Consider the following 24793-nt stretch of genomic DNA (forward strand, 5'->3'; position numbering starts at 1 on the left):
AAAAGGCATGTATCTTTTGGACAAGGAGCACCTTCCCCTGTTGCCTGAATTTGAAGACAATGTGGTTGTCATGGATCCATCACATCCTACATCAATAGAAGCTCAGCAGAAGAAAGAGAAAGCACAAGCAGAGAAGGCAACCAAGACACCAAGTGCTGAAGATGCATCCCAGATATTTCTCAAGTCCAAACAAGATCAACTTGGTTATCTCATTCAGGCTACTTTGAGGATTGAGAAAAGATTGGCCACCCCGACTCAAAATCAAGAGAGTCTTGAGAGGATAATTTAAACAAAAATACATGATCTAGATGTGAAGGTCACAGAAATTCAGTCAACTGTGGAGAAGTTTCAAGAAGAGCTTGAAGACAGAGATGAGGGACCTATAATAGATGCTTTTAGCAAGTCCCAAGGGGACCAATGTCCACAGCTGTGCCAGTTGCTACTGATCCCAGACCTATAGTGTCAGCACCTACAGCTACAACCTCAGTTGCTCCTCTAGTTGCAACCCCACCAGCTTCACAAACCTCTTCGGATGTATTCGTTGCAGGATTCCTCTCCACGCCACCTTCGCACTCCGGAGCTCCCGGAGATCGTGCTTAGAGAGCCGCATAGCACTATGCATTTTCAAGCTTTTTGGTAACTTGTTGCCAAAGAGGGAGAAAGTGTATAGATCATAGGCTGAGAGAGAGAGAGAGTGTGTGTGTTTGCTTCTTTTGCCTCTCTTGCTACTTTATTTGCTTGCTTGTTTGGGTGATACATTATTTATGCTTGTGTGTGAGATACTCCTATGATCATGTGCTTGATCATATCATACTTTAATGTTTGTGCTTGAATGATGATATTCTATCTCTCATGTATGATCATTCATATCTTGCCTTGGTGATGAGTGCATATTCCATATTCTATCATTTTCATGCTCCACCAAGATGTATGTGACATGGAAGATTAACCCATGATCCTAATCGATTGTGCATTTGCATTCAAACATAAATTTTAAATAATGCACAAATTTATGGGGAGCTCTTGCTTATCACATACTTCTCAAAGCGACGATTTACTTCATTCATATTATCATTTGTCGAAGCTTTGATCTATATGTTGTCCTCAATTACTAAAAAGGGGGAGATTGAAAGTGCAACTAATCCCTGGGTGGTTTTGGTAATTCATAACAACATATAGCTCATTGAACTAATATCCATTCAAGATTAATGTTTCATAAAGTTCAATGATTGGTATGGCATGGACTAGAGATGTGGACCCCTCAAAATGCTAAGGACACATATTGGCAAAAGCTCAAGACTCTACATTTTCATTTTAGTGGTCCAAGATCACATTGAGTCTATAGGAAAAGCCAATACTATTAAAAGGGGATGAGGTGTTGCTTAATGGCTTGCTTGCTCAAAATGCTTAGTGATATTATCCAAAAGCCCTCAACCACTTTCTCATTTCCACATATGTCCTAAAACTATAGTCAAACTCAGCCCCACCGATTCGTTCTATCCGGCGCCACCGAGTTCACTTGACATAGCCATATCCAGAAACTCTAATCAGTTAGGTCTCACCGATAGGGATTTCGGTCTCACCGAGATGGGATTGCAAACTCTCTGTTTCCCTTTGTAATGTTTTGGTCTAACCAAGATGAGCGATCGGTCCCACCGATTTCGCAGTGCAAACTCTCAGTTTCCTTTTCGTAACATTTGGTCTCACCAAAATGAGCAATCGGTCCCACGGAGTTTGCCTGACCAAGTCTCTGTTTGCTTATTACTCAAATCGGTCTCATCGAGTTCATGTGATTGGTCCCACTGAGATGAGGTTTTGCCCTAACCCTAGTGCATCGGTCTCACCGAGTTGGTATGTCGATCCCACCAAAAAGCCTAACGTTCACATTTTGAACCAGGTCGGTCTCACCGAGTTTGGTAAATTGTGTGTAATGATTAGATTTTGTGTGGAGGCTATATATACCCGTCCACCCCCTCCTCAATTTGAGAGAGAGCCATCATAACGTGCCTACACTTCCACTACTCATTTTCTGAGAGAGAACCACCTAATCATGTGTTGAGACCAAGACATTCCCATCCAACCACAAGAATCTTGATCTCTAGCCTTCCCCAAGTTGCTTTTCACTCAAATCATCTTTCCACCATATCCAAATCTGTGTGAGAGAGTTGAGTGTTGGGGAGACTATCATTTGAAGCACAAGAGCAAGGAGTTCATCATCAACACACCATCTATTACCTTTTAGAGAGTGGTGTCTCCTAGATTGGTTAGATGTCACTTGGGAGCCTCCGTCAAGATTGTGGAGTTGACCCAAGGAGTTTGTAAGGGCAAGGAGATCGCCTAGTTCATGAAGATCTACCCAAGTGAGGCAAGTCCTTCATGAGCGATGGACATGGTGGGATAGACAAGGTTTCTTATTCGTGGACCCTTCGTGGATGGAGCCCTCCATGGACTCGCGCAACCGTTACCCTTCATGGGTTCAAGTCTCCATCAACGTGGATGTACGATAGCACCACCTATTGGAACCACGCCAAAAATCTCCGTGTCTACATTGCATTTTCTCCCTCCAAGCTCCTCCCCTTTACCTTCATATGCAATGATTTACATTCCGCTGCTATACTCTTAGAATTGCATGTGTAGGTTGATTGCTTGACTTGTGTTAAGTTGCTAAAATCTACCAAGACTTAAAATTGGGAAAATGCTAGATTTTTATTTGGTCAAGTAGTCTAATCACCCCCCTCTAGACATACTTTCGATACTAGACTTTTGTACATGCCTGTTTCAAGCAACATCTTCAACCTGGCATTCTCATCAGGAATAGTAGTGGCATCCTCAGAAGAGGGGTTAGTTACCACATCAATAGTAGAAGATATTGAAACTTCAGAAGCATTTGAACATTCAGCAGTAGAGATAGCATTATCACGCTCAAGACATTTTAAGCAAGGTGGCACAAATTCTTCCTGAGCGAAACTGATCTGTTGAGCGAGTAGTGAATCGTTTTATTTTTGAAGATCTTCATGAGATGCTCTCAGTTTTTCTAGATCTTGCTTCCTTTGAAGATAATCATAGAAAAGCTTCTCATGATCAGCTGGGAAGGGTTTCATGACGACTTGCAAGTTTCCATACTTAAAACAAAGATTTTTTATGTCTTCAATTAAGGATTGAGTTCAATTCGTTTCCTCATCCAACAGGGCATCGCTTTTTTCTAGCAATTTTGAATCTTTTCCATAGTAGTTTGTTGTTCAGTTGCAATTTTAGCAAGAGTTTCATAGCTGGGGTTGGATTCACATTCAGAGTCATCTTCACTAAAGGTCTGAAACTAAGCATCGTGTGAGTTTACCTTAGCACCTCTTGCCTTGAAGCAGTAGGTAGGAAAAGAGTCGTCGTCATCATTGACTTCAACCTTGGTGATGTGAGCATTATCTTTAGTGTTGAAGATGGACTTGGCGACGAATGCCAAAGCTAGAGCCAAACTTGCAACTCCAGAATCCGACTCCTCCTCCGAATCGACCTCCACTTCCTCAGAAGCAGACTCCTCCTTTGAATCCATTTCCTTCCCATGAAAGCACGAGCCTTGCCAGACGAGCTCTTCTTGTGAGATGAAGACTTTGAAGATTTTTTGTTCTTCTTTTCATCAGAGTCATATTCCTTGTTCTTCTTCTTTTTCTTTGCTTCCTTTTTCCATTGTGGACATTCAGATATGTAATGGCCTGGTTTCTTGCATTTGTGACAGGTTCTATTCTTGTAGTCACGAGTAGAAGCCTCAGCATTCTTGGAGCTGGATTTTGAAGATTTTACAAAGCGATTCTTCTTGGAGAACTTTTGGAATTTTCTGACGAGCATTGCTAGCTCTTTGCCTATGTCTTCAGGATCATCAGAACTGTAGTCATAGTCTTTGGATGAGGAAACAACATTTGCCTTCAAAGCACAAGATCGGCCATAGTTGGGACCATAGATATCTCCCTTCTCACATAGCTGGAACTCATGTGTATTGAGCCTCTCAAGTATGTCAGACGGATCAAGATCTTTGAAGTCAGGATGTTCTTGGATCATCAGTGATAGGTTGTCAAATAAGCTGTCAAGTGATCTCAATAGCTTCTTCACGACTTCATGCTTAGTGATCTCAGTGGCGCCAAGAGCACGAAGCTCATTGGTGATATCAGTAAGACGATCGAAAGTAAGCTGGACATTCTCGTTGTCAAGTCTTTTGAAGCGGTTGAAGAGATTGCGGAGCACATTAATTCTTGAGTCTCTCTGAGTTGAGACACCTTCATTGACCTTGGACAGCCAGTCTGTGATGCCCTCGATTCTATCATACACACAAATGTGTACGATCAAGATCAGGGACTCATGGGAAGATATCACAATACAACTCTAGACACAAATTGAAGTCATGCAAGCTATACATTACAAGCCACAGGCCTCAAGGGCTCGGATACATAAGCTCAAATACAAATGAGTCAGCGGAAGCAACAATATCTGAGTACAGACATAAGTCAAAGAAGTTGGCCTTAAGACGGCTAGAACGAAAGCAACACGATAAAAAAGGCAAGGCCTCCTACCTGGGAGCCTCCTAACTACTCCTGGTCGTCGTCGGTCGTCACGTAGTAGTAGGCAGCCTCGGGGTAGTAACAATTGTCAGTGGTGGCATCTGGCTCCTGGACACCGTCAACTGATTGCAGTGATCAGGTAGAGGGGAAAAGAGGGAAGCAAAGCAACCGTGAGTACTCATCCAAAGTACTCACAAGACTGACATCATATCTACACTACATATGCATCGGTATCAACAAAGGGGTAGTATCTGTGGCTATAACTGCAGAATGCCAGAATAAGACGGGGAAAGTTAGTCCTAGCAAAGACTACACTTCTGGCGGCCTCCATCTTGAAGCATATAGAAAAGAGTAGCAACTATAGTATCAAGCTTGATCGTATAGAATAAACCTACCCGGCGATCCTCCTCCTCGTCGCCCTGTGGAAGAGCGATCACCGGGTTGTATCTGGAACTTGTAAGGGGTGTGTTTTATTAATTATCCAGTTTTAGTTGTAAGAGGTCGGAATACAACTCCAAGTCGTCATGTGACTATGTACACGACTATTCGAATAGATAAACTTTCCTGCAGGGGTGCACCACATTACCTGACATGCTCGATCACTCTGGCCGGACACACTTTCCTGCGTCATGCCCGGCCTTGGAAGATCAACATGTCACAACCCTACCTAGGCCCAATAGAGAGGTTAGCATGTCGGTCTAAATCCTAAGCACCTAGGGGTCTTGGCCCATCGCCCGTTGCACTCTTGCACATTGCATATCCAGCCGGGATCAGTCTTGGCAACTTCCATTACAAAGGCGGTTGCTTTACGGGGACCACTCGGGCGCGCGCTGCTCAGTCGCTGATGTGTGGAAAGCTTGGGCTGATACTATGACGCCAATTGCCCATATCTTGTCCCGCGTGGAAGTTAGTGCGTATAGGCCAACAACCAACTCAGATCAAATACCTAATCTCCTTAAGCGTGTTATTTTTAAGTAACCACAAACGCCGACCAGGAACCAGGCCCACCTCTCTCCTGGGTGGTCTCAACCTGTCATGTCACTCCGCCACAAGGTACCACTCAGGGGGGGCGTCGGGAACCCAGGTCCACCACTACCTGGATGGAACCACCTGTACCTTCAGCCCACATTCGCGAATCACTCGCGGGTACTCTACAAGCCAACCCGACTTTAGTCTCAACATTGTATCATGTATAATATGTATATATGTACATAGCCGTGATCAACACCCGATGTGATCACGGCCCGATAGTATAGCATGGAAGACAGACAAGATGTAGGGCCACCGATGGACTACTAGCATCCTATACTAAACATTTCTCGGATTGCAAGTAAAGGGAACAACAGTAGTAACAAGGACAAGCTATGCAATAGAATAGGATCAACTGATAAACAATAACTGCTACACTACTCTAATGCAGGCAGTAGAGAGAAGGAGTAGGCGGTATCGGGATGATCAAGGAGGTTTTGCTTGCCTGGAAGCTCTGCGGAGAAGGGCGGGTCGTCAACACCGTAGTCGAACTGGGGTCCGCCAGCAGTCTCAGGGTCTGCCGGAGAGAAGGAGGAAAAACAATAAATATAATACAAACAGATACAACATGATGCATGGCATGGCAATATGCAATGCTAAAGGTGACCCAACACAGTGCTAGGTGATAACGGCGAAGGAGGAAAACATCCAGGAAAGTATTCTTGGAGTTTGACATTTCCAGAAAGATGAAACTGAGGGGGACGGTTCCATTTCGCTATGCTAGGGGCATGTGACAGACGAACGGTCTGCATATTCGGAATCGTTGTATTTTTCTGAGCAACTTTCATGTATAAAGTATTTTCATCTGACTTATGGATTATTTTATATGATTTACAAATTATTAAACATTTTCTAGATATTATTTCGAAAATAATTGGAAAAATGCTATGGGTACACAGAAGTGTACCCATCACTATGTACATGTGTCTTACAGGTGTGCCCAGTACCCAGTCAATGTTTGACTAGTCAAATGTTACTATTTAGTGGGGCCTAGGTGTCATTGTGTAATTAGTAAACTAAACTAAAAAACAGATAAATTAACGGGGGGGTTTTGGGCCAAATAACTAGGCCTGCCTAATTACACAGGGGGATGGGGCCCATGTGGCAGAGGCACAAGGCCTACCACAGCGTGGTTGTGCACGCATATGCACGCACGACAGGCACAACACAGGGGGGGCGACAGCCAGTGGTGGGCGTGAGGCTACAGGCCACGCATAGCGTGAGGGGGGGAGGGGTTCAAAAGTGACTTGTCGATGCCGGGGAGGGATTGGATGGTCGACACGTGGCCATCCATGGCCACAGACATCGTGGGAGTGGCCAGGACGCCTCTGATGAATAGAGGAAGAAGACAGCGGGGTGAGACTGGGCTAGGCCTCACTATAAATGGCTTAGAGCCCATCTGCACAGTAGGTGTAGCTCTCTTCTTTTATCATTTTCTATTTTATTATTCTAGCCTATGTTTTGCACTTAATTCTATTAGCAAATGAGTTTTGTAAAATGTGGAGATGGACACATAATTAGTATTGCAATGTTAGATGTTGCCACAAAAATGTAGGAGGAAGTTTGACTTACTTTGATCTTTTCTTAGATGGAGAAGCATTTAAAAATGTTGTTTTGGCATCGTTTTACTTGTTTTAGGGCATTTAGAAACTTTAAACAATGTTGGTTTCACCATGAAAATTACTCAATGATTATTTTCAATACTATGAACATTTTTGTCCTAGTGTTTGGTGATTTAATTTCTGGACTTTATATTTTAAATTTAAATTTAAATTTGGTTTGGATCAAGGTGAGGTTTAGCAAATTAATTGTGATGACATGGCACCATTAGGGGGAGATTGTTGTAGCATGATTATCGGGGTGTCACAAATCTCCTCCACTACAAGAAATCTCGTCCCGAGATTTAGCAGGTGTAGTAAGGGGGAACGGTCTGCTTATGAAATTCTAAAGATTCTTCTCATTCTTGGTTTCTCTTCTCGAAGAGGTCGATCCATTACATTGTTGTCTTCATTCCTGTGCTTCAGGTCATCAAGATGAAGTCGTCATCCTTTCTTCGGGAATTCCATTGTGCTTACAAAAAGGTTAAGGGCAGCTTCGGAAAAACGGACCTTTACAAGGTGGCTTATCTGGTAGATAACATCAGGGAAGGTGGCGAAAAGTAACTCTCGAATTGAAACTTACTAAAATATCGAGAGCAAAGTAAGAAGGTGCAATAAGAAGTTTCAAGCGGATAGGCAACTGTTAGTTGCCTGAAACAGAGTGTGAAAGGGTTTCAGAGCAACCGAGAAATAATACTGCATCTGATACCAGAATATATCATCTCTAGACAGGTGGCTCGTGATTTACATTCGAAGCCAAGTGCAAGGAATAACTATGGAAACACGGGTCTACAGGAGAGTTAGGTTTCGATCCTATTGAACTATGGGTTATGGGCCCACCATGTGGGTTAAAAGTAGAAAGGGAAGGCTGACATCTTGCATGGTCATGATAGCAAGGCCTGTCAGAGGATAGCCTGTCAGTTATGTTGGCAAGAACGTTGGTACCAAGGGCGAGGGACGATGAGAACCATTTTCCTGCTCGCAAGGCGAGGCAAACCAATAGGCAGAGTTCTCGTCCGTCGGTGGTGACCAAAATGTCATCAACAATAGTAACCGGGTCTTACTGACAAAGTTGTACACCGAGGTGTTTACCTAAGCAGGGAATTATCACTGCTCAGGTAAGTCAGATTACAAGAAAGGTTGAACAAAACAATAGAAAGGAAAATGTGATTAATATACAAGTATTAGGAGTATATCCTTCGCAAGGATAATCATAGCATGATATACATGACAGGTCAGCAAGTAGATAACCAATTAGGTAAAGGGCGAGGGAATTCGGGATGTTACCCATACAACGGTGTTTGGATAACTGATCAAGAAATTTTTTGCATTGCACTTTCATTGCCCTTGTTGATAATTTGGAGTACCACAGTCATGCTTCGGGATATCATTGACATGGTCTTCAGGTAAAGGTCCGACTTTGGTAACACAAAGGATCCATAGGGAATTTCTAGAACATCTCATGCAATTTTATCATGGAAAAGATGAGGATGTGGCCGATGGACTCAACAACAATTCATTGAGGTTTCCATAAAAATGGATTTCCACAATTAAGTGAACAAGGAGATAGTATTGATCGGACCAAATGATAGAATGGTGTATGCTCAAGGAAAACATCGACAATTAAAAATTCATCGAAGGTGCACCTAGAAATACGGACTAGGTAGCACGATCAATGTTAGAATGTTGATCCAATAGCCAACAGACTTAGAATGAAACTATCGACCATTCACTTCAAAGCAATAGGGTTGCTAGAAGTTTTGAATTCACACATCATAGTTTATTTGTTGGTATTCCGGTTAGAAACAACACGGGGACCAAGAAAAGAATGGTGATGGTGATAAATATCACTTGTATTAAGAATTCTTAAGAGGTGGTGAAATTCTTATAACATTATTGTCATAAAAGATGGTGATACTCCAAGGTAGAACATAACCTAAGCTGGATAGCAAGGAACGCAAGGTACGACACAAAACATGAACAAGTTTTAGTTGAAAGGAAGGCAATAATGTTGTCGATGATAACACAAATCATCGAGGGGCAAGGATGGTATTTCCCATCATGAATTAGATTGATATCTTGTAACAGCTCAGAATGTGGGTGATGATCACGACACATTGTCGAGAGGTATCATGAAGATGCAATCGATCATTGACGGCATCAAGCAAAAGGAATGTGAAGCGAAAGGTTATCGGAACCACATACAAGATTGCAAGCTCAGAATCGGAATTGCCTTTCAAGACCACCAACAAGATGTTGAAATCTTGAGGTGAGCTTAGTGTACAGTGGGAATTGTGTTCCGGGGATGAAGGACATAGATAACATGGTCAATCTTCAGCATGACGATAATGATTTACACAATCGACTGGGAATGACATGGTCGAGTAAAAACCCGTAAGCAACAAATGTTACTAAGAGTTATTCAATGGAGTGCAGACTCGATTCACTATATGGTGTCCTCGGTTGACGACAACCCAGAACCCATGGAGTGACTATCACAGGGAAAGGTATTACTTCAACACATATTCATAGGATGCAGTGCAATGGCATGATATCCTTGAGATACCACGAGGCAATACTTGAAAGCGGAGCAGGATTGAGGTTGGACAGATGTATTGATCTGTAGAAGACAAGTTCTTTAACTTGTCTGAGAATTGAAACGAAAGGAGAACAATATGGTCAGAACCATGATTATAAATGATCACATTAAGATACAAAATGAAATTATAACACATGGACAATTATTTTTATGAGAACCTTCAATGATAAGGTCTACATCGTGTCCATGGGCATGAACACAAAGTTCAAGGTCGACTGCCACTTCTCCAATGCATAACTTTTCATTCACTCTCGCTTTCGAAGAAGTTTTAGTGTTGAAAGTTTATGTGACGAAAAGCCAGTAGAGTATAACCCGCATAACTTACGAGTTCACACATATTAGGGAAGGCATAGGTTCAACCTATCGGGGCATCTTAGGAACATATAACACAAACTTCAGGAGTAAATTGTACCAGTTTGAAAGGAGAGCATGGTTGAGAAAAGTAGAGGATACAATTTACCAAAGGCATTATGTATTTAAGGAAAGGATCACAAAGTTATTGAATGATGGATGTTGTCGGATAAAATCCAACCAAGGATTGGTCCTCAAGAGACCTGTTGTGAGCATCGATACAAAACCAGAAGAAGAAAGAATGCAAGGAGATTGGATTATAGAATCAACTGACTAATTCAAAGCTCAAATGCAAAGTAATTGTGATTTCCAAATCAAGGGATCTGACGCAAATACTCTAACAAAAAGACAAGTAAGTTGAATAGACATAGATCGACAATCAATCAAGGTTTGGTTTGCCGAGAACCAACTCATGTTCGGAGTGACGTCTTAGCCGAAAGGATGAATTCTAGTTTGACTGATCATTACGACCATTCACAAACATATCATATCAAAGGCCCAAATGACGATGACAATGGATTCTAATGAATATTTTTAGACATATGGAACATGACCATAATGCAAGCAGACAAGTGTTTGTAGAGCAATAGTTGGCAGAGGATTATTGGAAGATGGTTAGTATTACAAAGTACATTGTGGATCACATGACCAACTAGGAATGAGCAAATCCCCGATAAGTGTGAGGAATTATCCGTAGATGTATTCATGCAGAAATGGAGCTGCAAGGCAGCAGACAAAAAGGATTTTCAGGATATAGGAAATATTTTAGGGTATCTTGTAATAACAAGAGCACTGGGGATGAAGGTATGGACAACAAGGATATGCAGTTGTCCATAAGGATACAATGGTGGTAGGAGATTGTACAAGCGATGAGCACAAGTTATCGGGAGAACATCAGAGAGTATCTTCGAAGTCTTCTGGTAAAGCAGGTGATCATCTGGAATGAGGGGCTCTCCGGGAGAAAGTAGTTACAAGCACCTAGTGTTGGAGTTAGCAAAATCATTTGACTCGAGTAGAAGAGAGATCAGAGTCCCAAACTAAAGACGAGGAATAAAAGATCCTAATACCACCCATTTGTGATGTGAGCTCGTAAGTCACACAACAATGTTAGTAAAAAGTTTTCCAAAGACTAGACTCAACTTCGGCCAAGGAGATGGAAAGGGGGGTTCCTACAGTTAGTCGACTCTCATACCAACTTGTGACGCCCCCGATTCAATCGTACACTAATCATACACGCAAATGTGTACGATCAAGATTAGGGACTCACGGGAAGATATCACAACACAACTCTAGACACAAATTAAAGTCATGAAAGCTTTATATTACAAGATAGGGGCCTCAAGGGATCGAATGCATAAGCTCTAATACAAACGAGTTAGCAGAAGCAACAATATCTGAGTACATACATAATTTAAACAAGTTTGCCTTAAGAAGGCTAGCACAAAAGCAACACAATCGAAAAGGCAAGGCCTCCTATCTGGGAGCCTCCTAACTACTCCTGGTCATCGGTTATCGTCACGTAGTAGTAGGTAGCCTCGATGTAGTAATAGTCGCCAGTGGTGGCATCTGGCCCCTGGACTCCGTCATCTGATCGCAGCAATCGAGTAGAGGGGAAAAGAGGGAATCAAAGTAGCCGTGAGTACTCATCCAAAGTACTTGCAAGACTGACATCAGATCTACACTACATATGCATCAGTATCAACAAAGGGGTAGTATATGTGGACTATAACTGCAGAATGCCAGAATAAGAGGGGAAAGCTAGTCCTAGTGAAGACTACGCTTCTGGCAGCCTCCATCTTGAAGCATATAAAAGAGAGTAGCAAATATAATATCAAGTTTCATCGTATAGCATAAACCTACCTGGTGATCCTCTCCTCGTAGCCCTGTGGAGGAGCGATCATCGGGTTGTATCTAGGACTTGTAAGGGGTGTGTTTTATTAAGTATCTAGTTTTAGTTCTAAGAGGTTGGAATGCAACTCCAAGTCATCCTGTTACCGTGGACACAGCTATTCGAATAGACAAACTACCCTGCAGGGGTGCACCGCATTACTCGACACACTCAATCACTCTGGCCGGACACACGCGTCTGGGATCAGTCCTGGTAACCTCCATTACAAAGGCAGTTGCTTTACATCCACCACCCGAGCATGTGCTGCTCAGTCGCTGATGCATGGAAAGCTTCGACTAATACTATGACGCATGTTGCCCATATCTTGTCCCACATGGTAGTTAGTGTGTATAGGCCAACAACCAACTCAGATCAAATACAATCTCGTTAAGCATGTTATTTTTGAAGTAACCGTGGACGCCGACCAGGGACTAGGCCCACCTCTCTCCTGCGTGGTCTCAATCTGCCCTATCGCTCCGCCACACGGTATCACTCAGGGGGGCATCGGGAACCCAGGTCCATCACTACCTGGATGGAACCACCTGTTCCTTCAGCCACCACATACGTGAATCACTCGTGAGTACTCTACGATCCGACCCGACTTCTGTCTCAACATTGTATCGCGTATGTACGAATGTATGTATGTATGTATGTATGTATGTATGTATGTATGTATGTATGTATGTATGTATGTATGTATGTATGTATGTATGTATGTATGTATGTATGTACCCATTGTTGGTGTCAAAACCGGCAGATCTTGGGTAGGGGGTCCCGAACTGTGCGTCTAAGGATCGAAGGTAACAAGGAGGCAGGTGCTAACCCACAAGTATAGGGCATCGCAACAGTTTTAGAGGGTAGAGTATTCAACCCAAATTTATTGATTCAACACAAGGGGAGCCAAAGAATATTCTCAAGTATTAGCAGCTGAGTTGTCAATTCAACCACACCTAGAAACTTAGTATCTGCAGCAAAGTGTTTAGTAGCAAAGTAATATGATAGTGGTGGTAACGGTAACAAAAGTAAAGACAGCAAAAAGTAATGTTTTTGGTATTTTGTAGTGATTGTAACGGTAGCAATGGAAAAGTAAATAAGCGAGGACCAGTATATGGAAAACTCGTAGGCACCGGATTAGTGATGGATAATTATGCCGGATGCGGTTCGTCATGTAACAGTCATAACATAGGGTGACGCAGAACAAGCTCCAATTCATCAATGTAATGTAGGCATGTATTCCGAATATAGTCATACATGCTTATGGAAAAGAACTTGCATGGCATCTTTTGTCCTACCCTCCCGTGGCAGCGGGGTCCTATTGGAAACTAAGGGATATTAAGGCCTCCTTTTAATAGAGAACCGGAACAAAGCATTAGCACATAGTGAATACATGAACTCCTCAAACTATGGTCATCACCGGGAGTGGTCCCGATTATTGTCACTTCGGGGTTACCGGATCATAACACATAGTAGGTGACTTTAGACTTGCAAGATAGGATCAAGAAATCACATATATTCATGAAAACATAATAGGTTCAGATCTGAAATCATGGCACTCGGGCCCTAGTGACAAGCATTAAGCATAGCAAAGTCATAGCAACATCAATCTCAGAACATAGTGGATACTAGGGATCAAACCCTAACAAAACTAACTCAATTACATGATAAATCTCATCCAACCCATCACCGTCCAGCAAGCCTACGATGGAATTACTCATGCAAGGTGGTGAGCATCATGAAATTGGTGATGGAGGATGGTTGATGATGATGATAGCGACGAATCCCCCTCTCCGGAGTCCCGAACGGACTCCAGATCAGCCCTCCCGAGAGAGATTAGGGCTTGGCGGTGGCTCCGTATCGTAAAACGTGATGATTTCTTCTCCCTGATTTTTTTCTCCCTGAAAGCCAATATATGGAGTTGGAGTTGGCGTCGGAGGGTCTCCAGGGGGCCCACGAGGTAGGGGGGCGCGCCCAGGAGGTGGGGGCGCGCCCCCACCCTCGTGGATAGGGTGTGGGCCCCCTGGTCTTCATCTTTGGCGAGGGATTTTTATTATTTATTCTAAGATATTCCGTGGAGTTTCAGGTCATTCCGAGAACTTTTGTTTTCTGCACATAAAACAACATCATGGCAATTCTGCTGAAAACAGCGTCAGTCCGGGTTAGTTCCATTCAAATCATACAAGTTAGAGTCCAAAATAAGGGCAAAAGTGTTTGGAAAAGTAGATACGACGGAGACATATCAACTCCCCCAAGCTTAAACCCTTGCTTGTCCTCAAGCAATTCGGTTGACAAACTGAAAGAGAAAAACAAAAACTTTTACAAACTCTGTTTGCTCTTGTTGTTGTACCTATGTCAAGCCAGCATTCAGGTTTTCAGCAAAGATTATAACTAACCATATTTGCAATAATTCTCAGGTCTCATGTTTACTCATATCAATAACATAATCAGCTAGCAAACCATAATAATAAATCTCGGATGACAACACTTTCTCAAAATAATCATAATATGATATAACAAGATGGTATCTTGCTAGCCCTTTTTGAGACCGCAAAACATAAATGCAGAGCACCTTCAAAGATCAAGGACTGACTAGACATTGTAATTCATGGTAAAAGAGATCCAATCATAGTCATACCCGATATAAATTAATAGTAATGAATGCAAATGACAGCTGTGCTCTCCAGCTAGTGCTTTTAATAAGAGGGTGATGACTCAACATAAAAGTAAATAGATAGGCCCTTCACAGAGGGAAGCAGAGATTTGTAGAGGTGCCAGAGCTCGGTTTTGAAATAGAGATAAATTATATTTTGAGCGGCATAGTTTCATTGTCAACATAACAACTAAGTGATGACGATATCTTCCATGCTAAACAAATTATAGGCGGTTCCCAAACAGAATGGTAAAGTTTATACTCCCCCTCCTCCACAAGCATCAATCCATGGCTTGCTCGAAACAACGAGTGCCTCCAACATTCAACGGGTCCCAGGGGGAGTTTTGTTTGCAATTATTTTGATTTAGTTTGCATAAAGCATGGGACTGGGCATCCCGGTGACCAGCCATTTTCTCATGAATGAGGAGCGGAGTCCACTCCTCTTGAGAATAACCCGCCTAACATGGAAGATAAGGGCAGCCCTAGTTGATATATGAGCTATTCGAGCATGCAAAACAGAATGTTTATTTGAAGGTTTAGAGTTTGGCACATACAAATTTACTTGGAACGGTAGGTAGATACCGCATATAGGAAGGTATAGTGGACTCATATGGAATAAATTTGGGGTTTAAGGGATTGGATGCACAAGTAGTATTCCCGCTTAGTACAAGTGAAGACTAGCAAAAGACTGGGAAGCGACCAACTAGAGAGCGACAACAGTCATGAACATGCATTAAAATTAATAAACATTGAATACAAGCATGAGTAGGATATAATCCACCATGAACATAAATATCAGGAAGGCTATGTTGATTTGTTTCAACTACATGCGTGAACATGTGCCAAGTCAAGTCACTTAAATCATTCAAAGGAGGATACCACCCCATCATACCACATCACAACCATTTTAATAGCATGTTGTCACGTAAGGTAAACCATTATAACTCATAGCTAATCAAGGATGGCACGAGCAACTATGATCTCTAATTGTCATTGCAAACATGTTTATCCATAATAAGCTGAATCAAGAACGATGAACTCATCATATTTACAAAAACAAAAGAGGTCGAGTTCATACCAGCTTTTCCCATCTCAGTCAGTCCATCATATATCATCATAATTGCCTTTCACTTGCACGACCGAACTATGTGAATAATAATAAGAGTGCACGTGCATTGGACTAAGCTGGAATCTGCGAGCATTCAATAAACAGGAGAAGACAAGGCAATATGGGCTCTTGGTTAAATCAATAATGATGCATATAAGAGCCACTTCAACAATTTAATCATGGTCTTCTCCTACTAACCCCCAAAGAAAAGAAAAGAAATAAAAACTATTTACACGGGAAAGCTCCCAACAAGCAAAAGAAGAACGGGAGATATTTTTGGGTTTTCTTTTTAATTACTACAGCAAAGAAATAGACTACTACTAACAACAATTCTTTTGGTTTTTTCTTAAGGTTTATTAAACACACAAGAAGAAAGCAGGAAAAAGAAAGTAAACTAGCATGGATATTACAGTGAAAGAGTATGAGAACCGACATCTAGCAATGAGTGTGTGTGAACATGAATGTAATGTCGGTGGGAAATACGTACTCCCCCAAGCTTAGGCTTTTGGCCTAAGTTGGTCTATTGCCAGGGATAGCCTGGCGGATAAACGTAGGTGAAGCTGGGGTCATACTGTGATGCAGCGGCTATCGCCTCCTGAGCTATAGCGTGGCACCGAGAAATCTCCGCTCTCCTCTCGTACTCATCTGCCTCCTCTCTGGTAATAATATATCTTCCTTTTGTCTGAGAATCAAAGAAGGCAGGAGCAGGAAGAGTAATATGGACTACATGCCGTTTGTTAAAGACTAGTCGATACTGGAGAGGTGGTTTAGTCCTCTCAACAAACTGGTGGGAAACCATAGAATCAAAATCTAAATAAGTAGGGGGTAACTCCATATCACCCTCACGAATGTCTATCTCAAGAAAATTAGCTAAGCGGGTTGCATAAATTCCTCCAAAGAAATCTCCGTTATGTCTATTATGATGCAACCTATGAGCTACAATGGCTCCCATATGATAAGATTGGTTCCTAACACAGCACTTCTGAGAATGCTGAGATCAGGGGCACACATGTGACATGCTTCATCCTTAGCATTTATGCATCTACCTATGAAGAGAGCAAAATAATGTATAGCAAGAAAGTGAACGCTCCCTATAGTGGCTTGTGTTATATCTCTAGATTCCCCCACAGTTATTTTAGCAAGAAAGTCTCTATATTCAGATTTAGGGGGATCCCTGACACTACCCCAAGATGGAAGTTTGCAAGCAAAAGTGAAATCCTCTAAGTCCATGGTATAAGATTTGTCATAAAGGTCAAACATGACTGAAGGAGAATTACGCGAAGATGAAAACTCAAACCTCCTCACAAATGAACTTGTGAGATCATGATACTGGGGGCATTTGTCAGCTTCAAAGTCCTCAAGACCGGCGTTACGCAAATATGCGCTAAATTCTTCTTTGATTCCCGCTTGATTCATAAAATTTTCCGAAGGCCATTCACATGGCCTCACAGGAGCGTCTCTTGGTGGTTCCTCATTAGCATCACGCATTGCAAGCATGGGACCTTGCTTCCGTGAAGAACCACCTTGGAACATCTTCCTAAACATATTGTTTCCTCTGAAAAATTTCTGAAATTTTTAGTAACTTCAAAATAAAAGTGAACCAACTTCAATAAAATTGATAGCAACAACTCCCACAAGTGCCTAGAGCCTATATCAAGCATTAGAACTACTTGGAACCATATAAATTTGACATGCAAGCTCAAGAACATGGTCACCTATGCAGCATAAATTTGCAATGAATAAAGCACTAGAACAAAAACTAATTGGACCAATGGAGGAGTCACATACCAAGGAACAATCTCCCCAAGCAGTTTTGCGAGAGGTGCTTTGAGCAAGGAGATCGAAAATCTCAGCAACAGGGGTTGAAACTCGTGCTTGAGTTGGTTTTTCATGTTTGTGTGAGGCAGAGGAAGAAGATGGGTGCAGGGATAACTGGAGGAGGGCCACCGTGGGCCCACGAGGCAGGGCGGCGCGCCCAGGGGGTAGGGCGCGCCCTCCACCCTCTTGGCTAGGTGGCAGCTCCCCCGCGGTAATTTTTGCGCAGTAAATCCTCAAAAATTCCCGAAAAAATCATATTAAATTGGCATGGCATTCTGAGGACTTTTATTTTCGGGATATTTTTATATTGCACGGATAAGTCAGGAAACAGACAGAAAAATACTATTTTACTTTATCTCTACTAAATAACAGAAAATATAGAGGGTACAGAAGGTTGTGCTTCTAGTTTCATCCATCTCGTGATCATCAAAATGAACCCACTAACAAGGTTGATCAAGTCTTGTTAGCAAACTCATTCCGAATAATCACGGAACCAGAGAAATTTCGGATAACACTAAGTTACCTCAACGGGGGTATGAAAATCCCCAACAATAAGAATATCATACTTTTTCTTGACAGTAGGGAGAGGAAATTCAAAACCTCCAAATATAATCGATGGAATTTTTCCAATAGAGTTGATACTATAAACTTGAGGTTGTTTCCTCGGAAAGTGTACCGTGTGCTCATTACCATTAACATGAAAAGTGACAATGCCTTTGTTGCAATCAATAACAGCCCCTGCAGTATTAAGGAAAGGTCTTCCAAGAATAATAGACATACTATCATCCTCGGGAATATCAAGAATAACAAAGTCCGTTAAAATAGTAATGTTTGCGACTACAACAGGCACATCCTCACAAATACCGACAGGTATAGCAGTTGATTTATCAGCCATTTGCAAAGATATTTCAGTAGGTGTCAACTTATTCAAGTCAAGTCTATGATATAAAGAGAGAGGCATAACACTAACACCGGCTCCAAGATCACATAAAGCAGTTTTAACATAATTTCTCTTAATGGAGCATGGTATAGTAGGTACTCCTAGATCTCCAAGTTTCTTTGGTATTCCACCCTTAAAAGTATAATTAGCAAGCATGGTGGAAATTTCAGCTTCCGGTATCTTTCTTTTATTAGTAATGATATCCTTCATATACTTAGCATAAGGATTTGTTTTGAGCACATCAGTTAATCGCATACGCAAAAAGATGGGTCTAATCATTTCAGCAAAGCGCTCAAAATCCTCATCATCATTTTTCTTGGATTGTTTCGGAGGAAAATGCATGGGTTTCTGAACCCATGGTTCCCTTTCTTTACCATGTTTCCTAGCAACAAAGTCTCTTTTATCATAACGTTGATTCTTTGATTGTGGGTTATCAAGATCAACAGCAGGTTCAACTTCTACATCATTATCATTACTAGGTTGAGCATCATCATGAACATCATCATTAATATTTTCACTAGGTTCATGTTCACTACCAGATTGTGTTTCAGCATTAGGCATAGAGATATCATTTGGATTATCAGGTGGTTCAGCAATAGGTTCACTAGAAGTTTGCAAAGTCCTATCATTTTTCTTTTTCTTCCTTTTAGAAGAACTAGGTACATCAATTTTATTTCTCTGAGAATCTTGCTCGATTCTCTTAGGGTGGCCTTCAGGATACAAAGGTTCCTGAGTCATTCTACCAGTTCTAGTAGCCACTCTAATAGCATAATCATTTTTCTTACTATTCGTTTCATCAAGCACTTCTTTCTGAGCTTTAAGTACTTGTTCTACTTGAGTGGTAACCATAGAAGCATGTTTGCTAACAAGTTTAAGTTCACCTCTAATATTAGCCATAAAATCACCCAAGCGTTTAATCATAAAGGTCTTCTGTTCATCTTGCTTAAACATAAAGTCATCAAACTCATCCAAGCACTGACTAGCAATTTTAGTAGGAGGGACTTCAGCTTTATCATATCTATAGAGAGAATTTACCTTTACTACCTGTGTCGGGATATCGGGATCAGGAGGTTCTTCAGTGAATAAGGAATTGAGATCATATACTTCTTCAACAGGCGGTAAATTAAGACCGTGTATTTCTTCAATAGGAGGTAAATTCTTAACATCTTCAGCTTTAATACCTTTTTCTTTCATAGATTTCTTGCATATCTTCGGGACTGAGAAATAGAACACCTCTCTTTTTCGGAGTTGGTTTAGGAATAGGCTCAGTAATTGGCTCTGGAGCTGGCTCAGGAGGTGGCTCAGGAGGTGCCCAATTATTTTCATTTGTCAACATATTATTCAATAGAATTTCAGCTTCATCCGGTGTTCTTTCCCTGAAAAGAAAACCAGCACAACTATCCAGGTAATCTCTGGAAGCATCAGTTAGTCCATTATAAAAGATATCAAGTATTTAAGGTTTCTTAAGAGGATGATCAGGCAAAGCATTAAGTAACTTGAAAAGCCTCCCCCAAGCTTGTGGGAGACTCTCTTCTTTAATTTGCACGAAGTTGTATATTTCCCTCAAAGCAGCTTGTTTCTTATGAGCAGGGAAATATTTAGCAGAGAAGTAATAAATCATATCCTAGGGACTACGCACACAACCAGGATCAAGAGAATTAAACCATATCTTAGCATCACCCTTTAATGAGAACAGAAATATTTTGAGTATATAAAGGTAGTACGATCTCTCATCATTAGTAAACATGGCGGCTATACCATTTAACTTAGTAAGATGTGCCACAATAGTTTCAGATTCATAGCCATAGAAAGGATCAGATTCAACCAAAGTAATTATATCTGGATCAACAGAAAATTCATAATAATCCTTATTGGGAATACAGATAGGTGAAGTAGCAAAAGCAGGGTCGGGTTTCATTCTATCTCTAAGAGATTCTTTACTCCATTTAACTAGCAGCCTCTTAAGTTCGTATCTATCCTGACAGGCAAAAATAGCTGCAGAAGATTCCGCATCAAAAAGATAACCCTCAGGAATAGCAGGCATATTCTCATCATCACTCTCATCATCGTATTCAGATTCAATAATTTCTCTTTCTCGAGACATAGAAATTTGTTCATCAAGAAATTTACCAAGGGGCACAGTAGTATCAAGCATAGAAGTAGTTTCATCATAAGTGTCATGCATAGCAGAAGTGGAATCATCAATAACATGCGACATATCGGAACGAATAGCAGAAGTAGGTTTAGGTGTCGCTAGCTTACTCATAACAGAAGGTGAATCAAGTGCGGAGCTAGATGACAGTACCTTACCTCCCCTCGTAGTTGAGGGATAAATTGTTGTCTTAGCGTCTTTCAAGTTCTTCATAGTGTCCAGCAGATATAAATCCCAAGTGACTCAAAGAATAGAGCTATGCTCCCCGGCAACGGCGCCGGAAAAAGGTCTTGATAACCCACAAGTATAGGGGATCGCAACAGTTTTTGAGGGTAGAGTATTCAACCCAAATTTATTGATTCGGCACAAGGGGAGCCAAAGAATATTCTCAAGTATTAGCAGCTGAGTTGTCAATTCAACCACACATGGAAACTTAGTATCTGCAACAAAGTGTTTAGTAGCAAAGTAATATGATAGTGGTGGTAACGGTAACAAAAGTAAAGACAACAAAAAGTAATGTTTTTGGTATTTTGTAGTGATTGTAACAGTAGCAATGGAAAAGTAAATAAGCGAGGACCAGTATATGGAAAACTCGTAGGCACCGGATTAGTGATGGATAATTATGACGGATGTGGTTCGTCATGTAACAGTCATAACATAGGGTGACACAGAACTAGCTCCAATTCATCAATGTAATGTAGCCATGTATTCCGAATATAGTCATACGTGCTTATGGAAAAGAACTTGCATGACATCTTTTGTCCTACCCTCCCGTGGCAGCGAGGTCCTATTGGAAACTAAGGGATATTAAGGCCTCCTTTTAATAGAGAACCGGAACAAAGCATTAGCACATAGTGAATACATGAACTCCTCAAACTATGGTCATCACCGGGAGTGGTCCCGATTATTGTCACTTCGGGGTTGCCGGATCATAACACATAGTAGGTGACTATAGACTTGCAAGATAGGATCAAGAACTCACATATATTCATGAAAACATAATAGGTTCAGATATAAAATCATGGCACTCGGGCCCTAGTGACAAGCATTAAGCATAGCAAAGTCATAGCAACGTCAATCTCAGAACATAGTGGATACTAGGGATCAAACCCTAACAAAACTAACTCGATTACATGATAAATCTCATCCAACCCATCACCGTCCAGCAAGCCTACGATGGAATTACTCACGCACGGCGGTGAGCATCATGAAATTGGTGATGGAGGATGGTTGATGATGACGACAGCGACGAATCCCCCTCTCCGGAGCCCCGAACGGACTCCCGATCAGCCATCTCGAGAGAGATTAGGGCTTGGCGGCGGCTTCGTATCGTAAAACGCGATGATTTCTTCTCCTTGATTTTTTTATCCCCGAAAGCCAATATATGGAGTTGGAGTTGGCATCGGAGGGTCTCCAGGGGGCCCACAAGGTAAGGGGCGCGCCCAGGAGGGGGGGGCGCCCCCCACCCTCGTGGACATGGTGTGGGCCCCCTAGTCTTCATCTTTGGCGAGGATTTTTTATTATTTATTCTAAGATATTCCGTGGAGTTTCAGGTCATTCCAAGAACGTCTGTTTTCTGCACATAAAACAACATCATGGCAATTCTGCTGAAAACAGCGTCAGTCCGGGTTAGTTCCATTCAAATCATACAAGTTAGAGTCTAAAACAAGGGCAAAAGTGTTTGGAAAAGTAGAGACGATGGAGACGTATCAGTAGGGGACATGATGTTTACCCAGGTTCGGGCCCTCTTAATGGAGGTAATACCCTACTTCCTACTTGATTGACTTTGATGAGTATAGGGGTTACAAGAGTTGATCTACCTCGAGATCGTAATACCTACACCCTAGATGTCTAGCTTGTATGATTGTTCCTCTCCCTGTGGACTAAACCCCCCGGTTTATATAGACACCGGGGGGATCTAGGGTTGTACGGAGTCGGTTTACAAAGAAAGGAAGGTGCATGATCCGAACGCCAAGCTTGCCATCCAGCAAAGGAGAGTCCCATCTGGACATGGGGAAAGGTCTTTAATCTCATATCTTCACGTCCCATTAGTTCGGCCCATATCACATAGCCTGGACTCCCGAGGACCCCTTAGTACAGGACTCCCTCAGTAGCCCCTGAACCAGGCTTCATGATAACATATCCGACACGCAGATTGTTTTCAGCATTGCAAGGCGGGTTCCTTCTCCGAATACTCCAAAGCAGACCTTTGTACATGCTATCTGCATCTAGCTTTGTTTAATAATTACAACTTTAAGCTGTAAGGGAAATAAATATTCGAAACAAAGAAAGTCACATCCATAGGCGAATTTTCCGGTGAGGCGTTATGTCCTGGCCTTGTTAGTATTCTGAACCATTTTACAACCCTCGCTTTGTGTTTCGAGGCACGATCATAGGCATGTCTTGTCAAAGCTGGGATCGTGTCCCCTTACCACGGGATTCTTATCAATAGGGGTTTGGGTAATCCAACCGTGCCATTCACATGTCCCCTTGGGAATAGGCAAGATTTAAGGCTCCAGAGGGGACGCTTGATATCCACTGCCTTTATAAGAAGGCAAATATCCATCTTTTTACCCCGCGCCTTCTTCCTCCTTAGCCTATCTGCCATTCGAGCTCCAGCGCCCAAGTCTCAATCCTTTCCATCGCCACCAAACACTCCTAGCCATGTCCGGATCTGGAGCACAGGGCAAGTGGATGGCTTCCTATGTTATAGAGGAGAACATCACGGAGCTCCAGGAAGCTGGGTACTTGGCCACGAACATAGTCCACCAGCTCCCTGCCAAAAAGCAGATCATTCCCACTCCAGAGCCTAATGAAAGGGTAGTGTTCATCCCCCATTTCCTTTGCGGACTAGGGTTTCCCCTTCATCCTTTCGTCTGTGGTCTCATGTTTTACTATGGGTTAGATTTTCATGATCTGGCCCCAAATTCCTTCCTCAACCTTTCGGCGTTTATCGTCGTGTGCGAGGCATTCCTCCGCGTCCCTCCCCACTTCGGCCTATGGCTCAAGGTCTTCAATGTGAAGCCGAAGGTGGTCGAAGGCCAACACGCGGAGTGCGGCGACGCCATGGTGAGCAAACCCCCCAATGTCACCTGGCCAAAAGGGACCTTTGTGGAATCCGTCAAGGGATGGCAGCAGGGGTGGTTCTACATCATGGAACCCCGCGATACCACATGGGCCGCTGCTCCTGAGCTCAATTTCGGGCCCCCGATGCGGCTTACATCCTGGCTCAATGAGGGCCTAGATTGGGAGTTGCTTGACGAGGTGACGCCGCTGGAGAGCTGCGTCAAGGGTGTGATAAACAAGAACACCAGCCTTGCCAGCGTGACCCAGGTGATGCTTTTTCGCCGGATTCTTCCTTGTCAACACTGGACTCAGCATATGTGGGAATTCGACCCGGCCGGTCCTCGGACCCTGCAACAGTTCTTCGGCACGACACACGAAGACATATGGAAGCTGCTCTTCAAGGCTCAAAAGTCGTGGCTGGAGACAATTGAAGACCGCAGCCTTGAACAGGGCTGGACAAAGAAGGCGGAGCAGATCAAATGTCCAGCTCCGCTGCCCGATGACCAGGCCACCCCCTTGCTGACGAAGATGCTGGTTCCGGTGCTGTATCAGGCGCCGGAGAAGAAGGCCAAGAAGAAGAGCAAGGAGGCTAGAGGTGGCCTCCGTCGTAAGGGTGCTTTGGACACCGTGTCCGAAGACACCGAGACCTCCTCCTCCCATGACGAAGATGTAGAGGAGGAAGAGAGTAACTCTCCCCCTAAGGGCGGGAAGAAGAAAAGGGCAGCTTCCACGGATCTGGAGGCGGAGGCGACCAAGAAGGGAAAACCCTCCCTTTTGGACAATTCCGAAGTGGATGCGGATGCCATCCCCGAGTGGCACCCCAGACCGAAGCCCTCGGCTAGATCGTAAGTATCCGAAGACACCGTACACATATATGAATTTATGCCTTATTATTTTAACATACTGAATTGCGCATTGCAGCCCGGATCGCGATCTCCCCCAACGATCATCGTCATCTGGAAATTTGCTAGGGATGAACGCGATGGAGAGAGAGTCGCCTCCGCAGATCTCTCCACCCACTGCTACGGATAACACCGAAGTATTGTCCCG

The sequence above is a fragment of the Triticum dicoccoides genome, chromosome 1B (assembly GCF_002162155.2).
Source record: "Triticum dicoccoides isolate Atlit2015 ecotype Zavitan chromosome 1B, WEW_v2.0, whole genome shotgun sequence".
NCBI lineage: Eukaryota > Viridiplantae > Streptophyta > Magnoliopsida > Poales > Poaceae > Triticum > Triticum dicoccoides.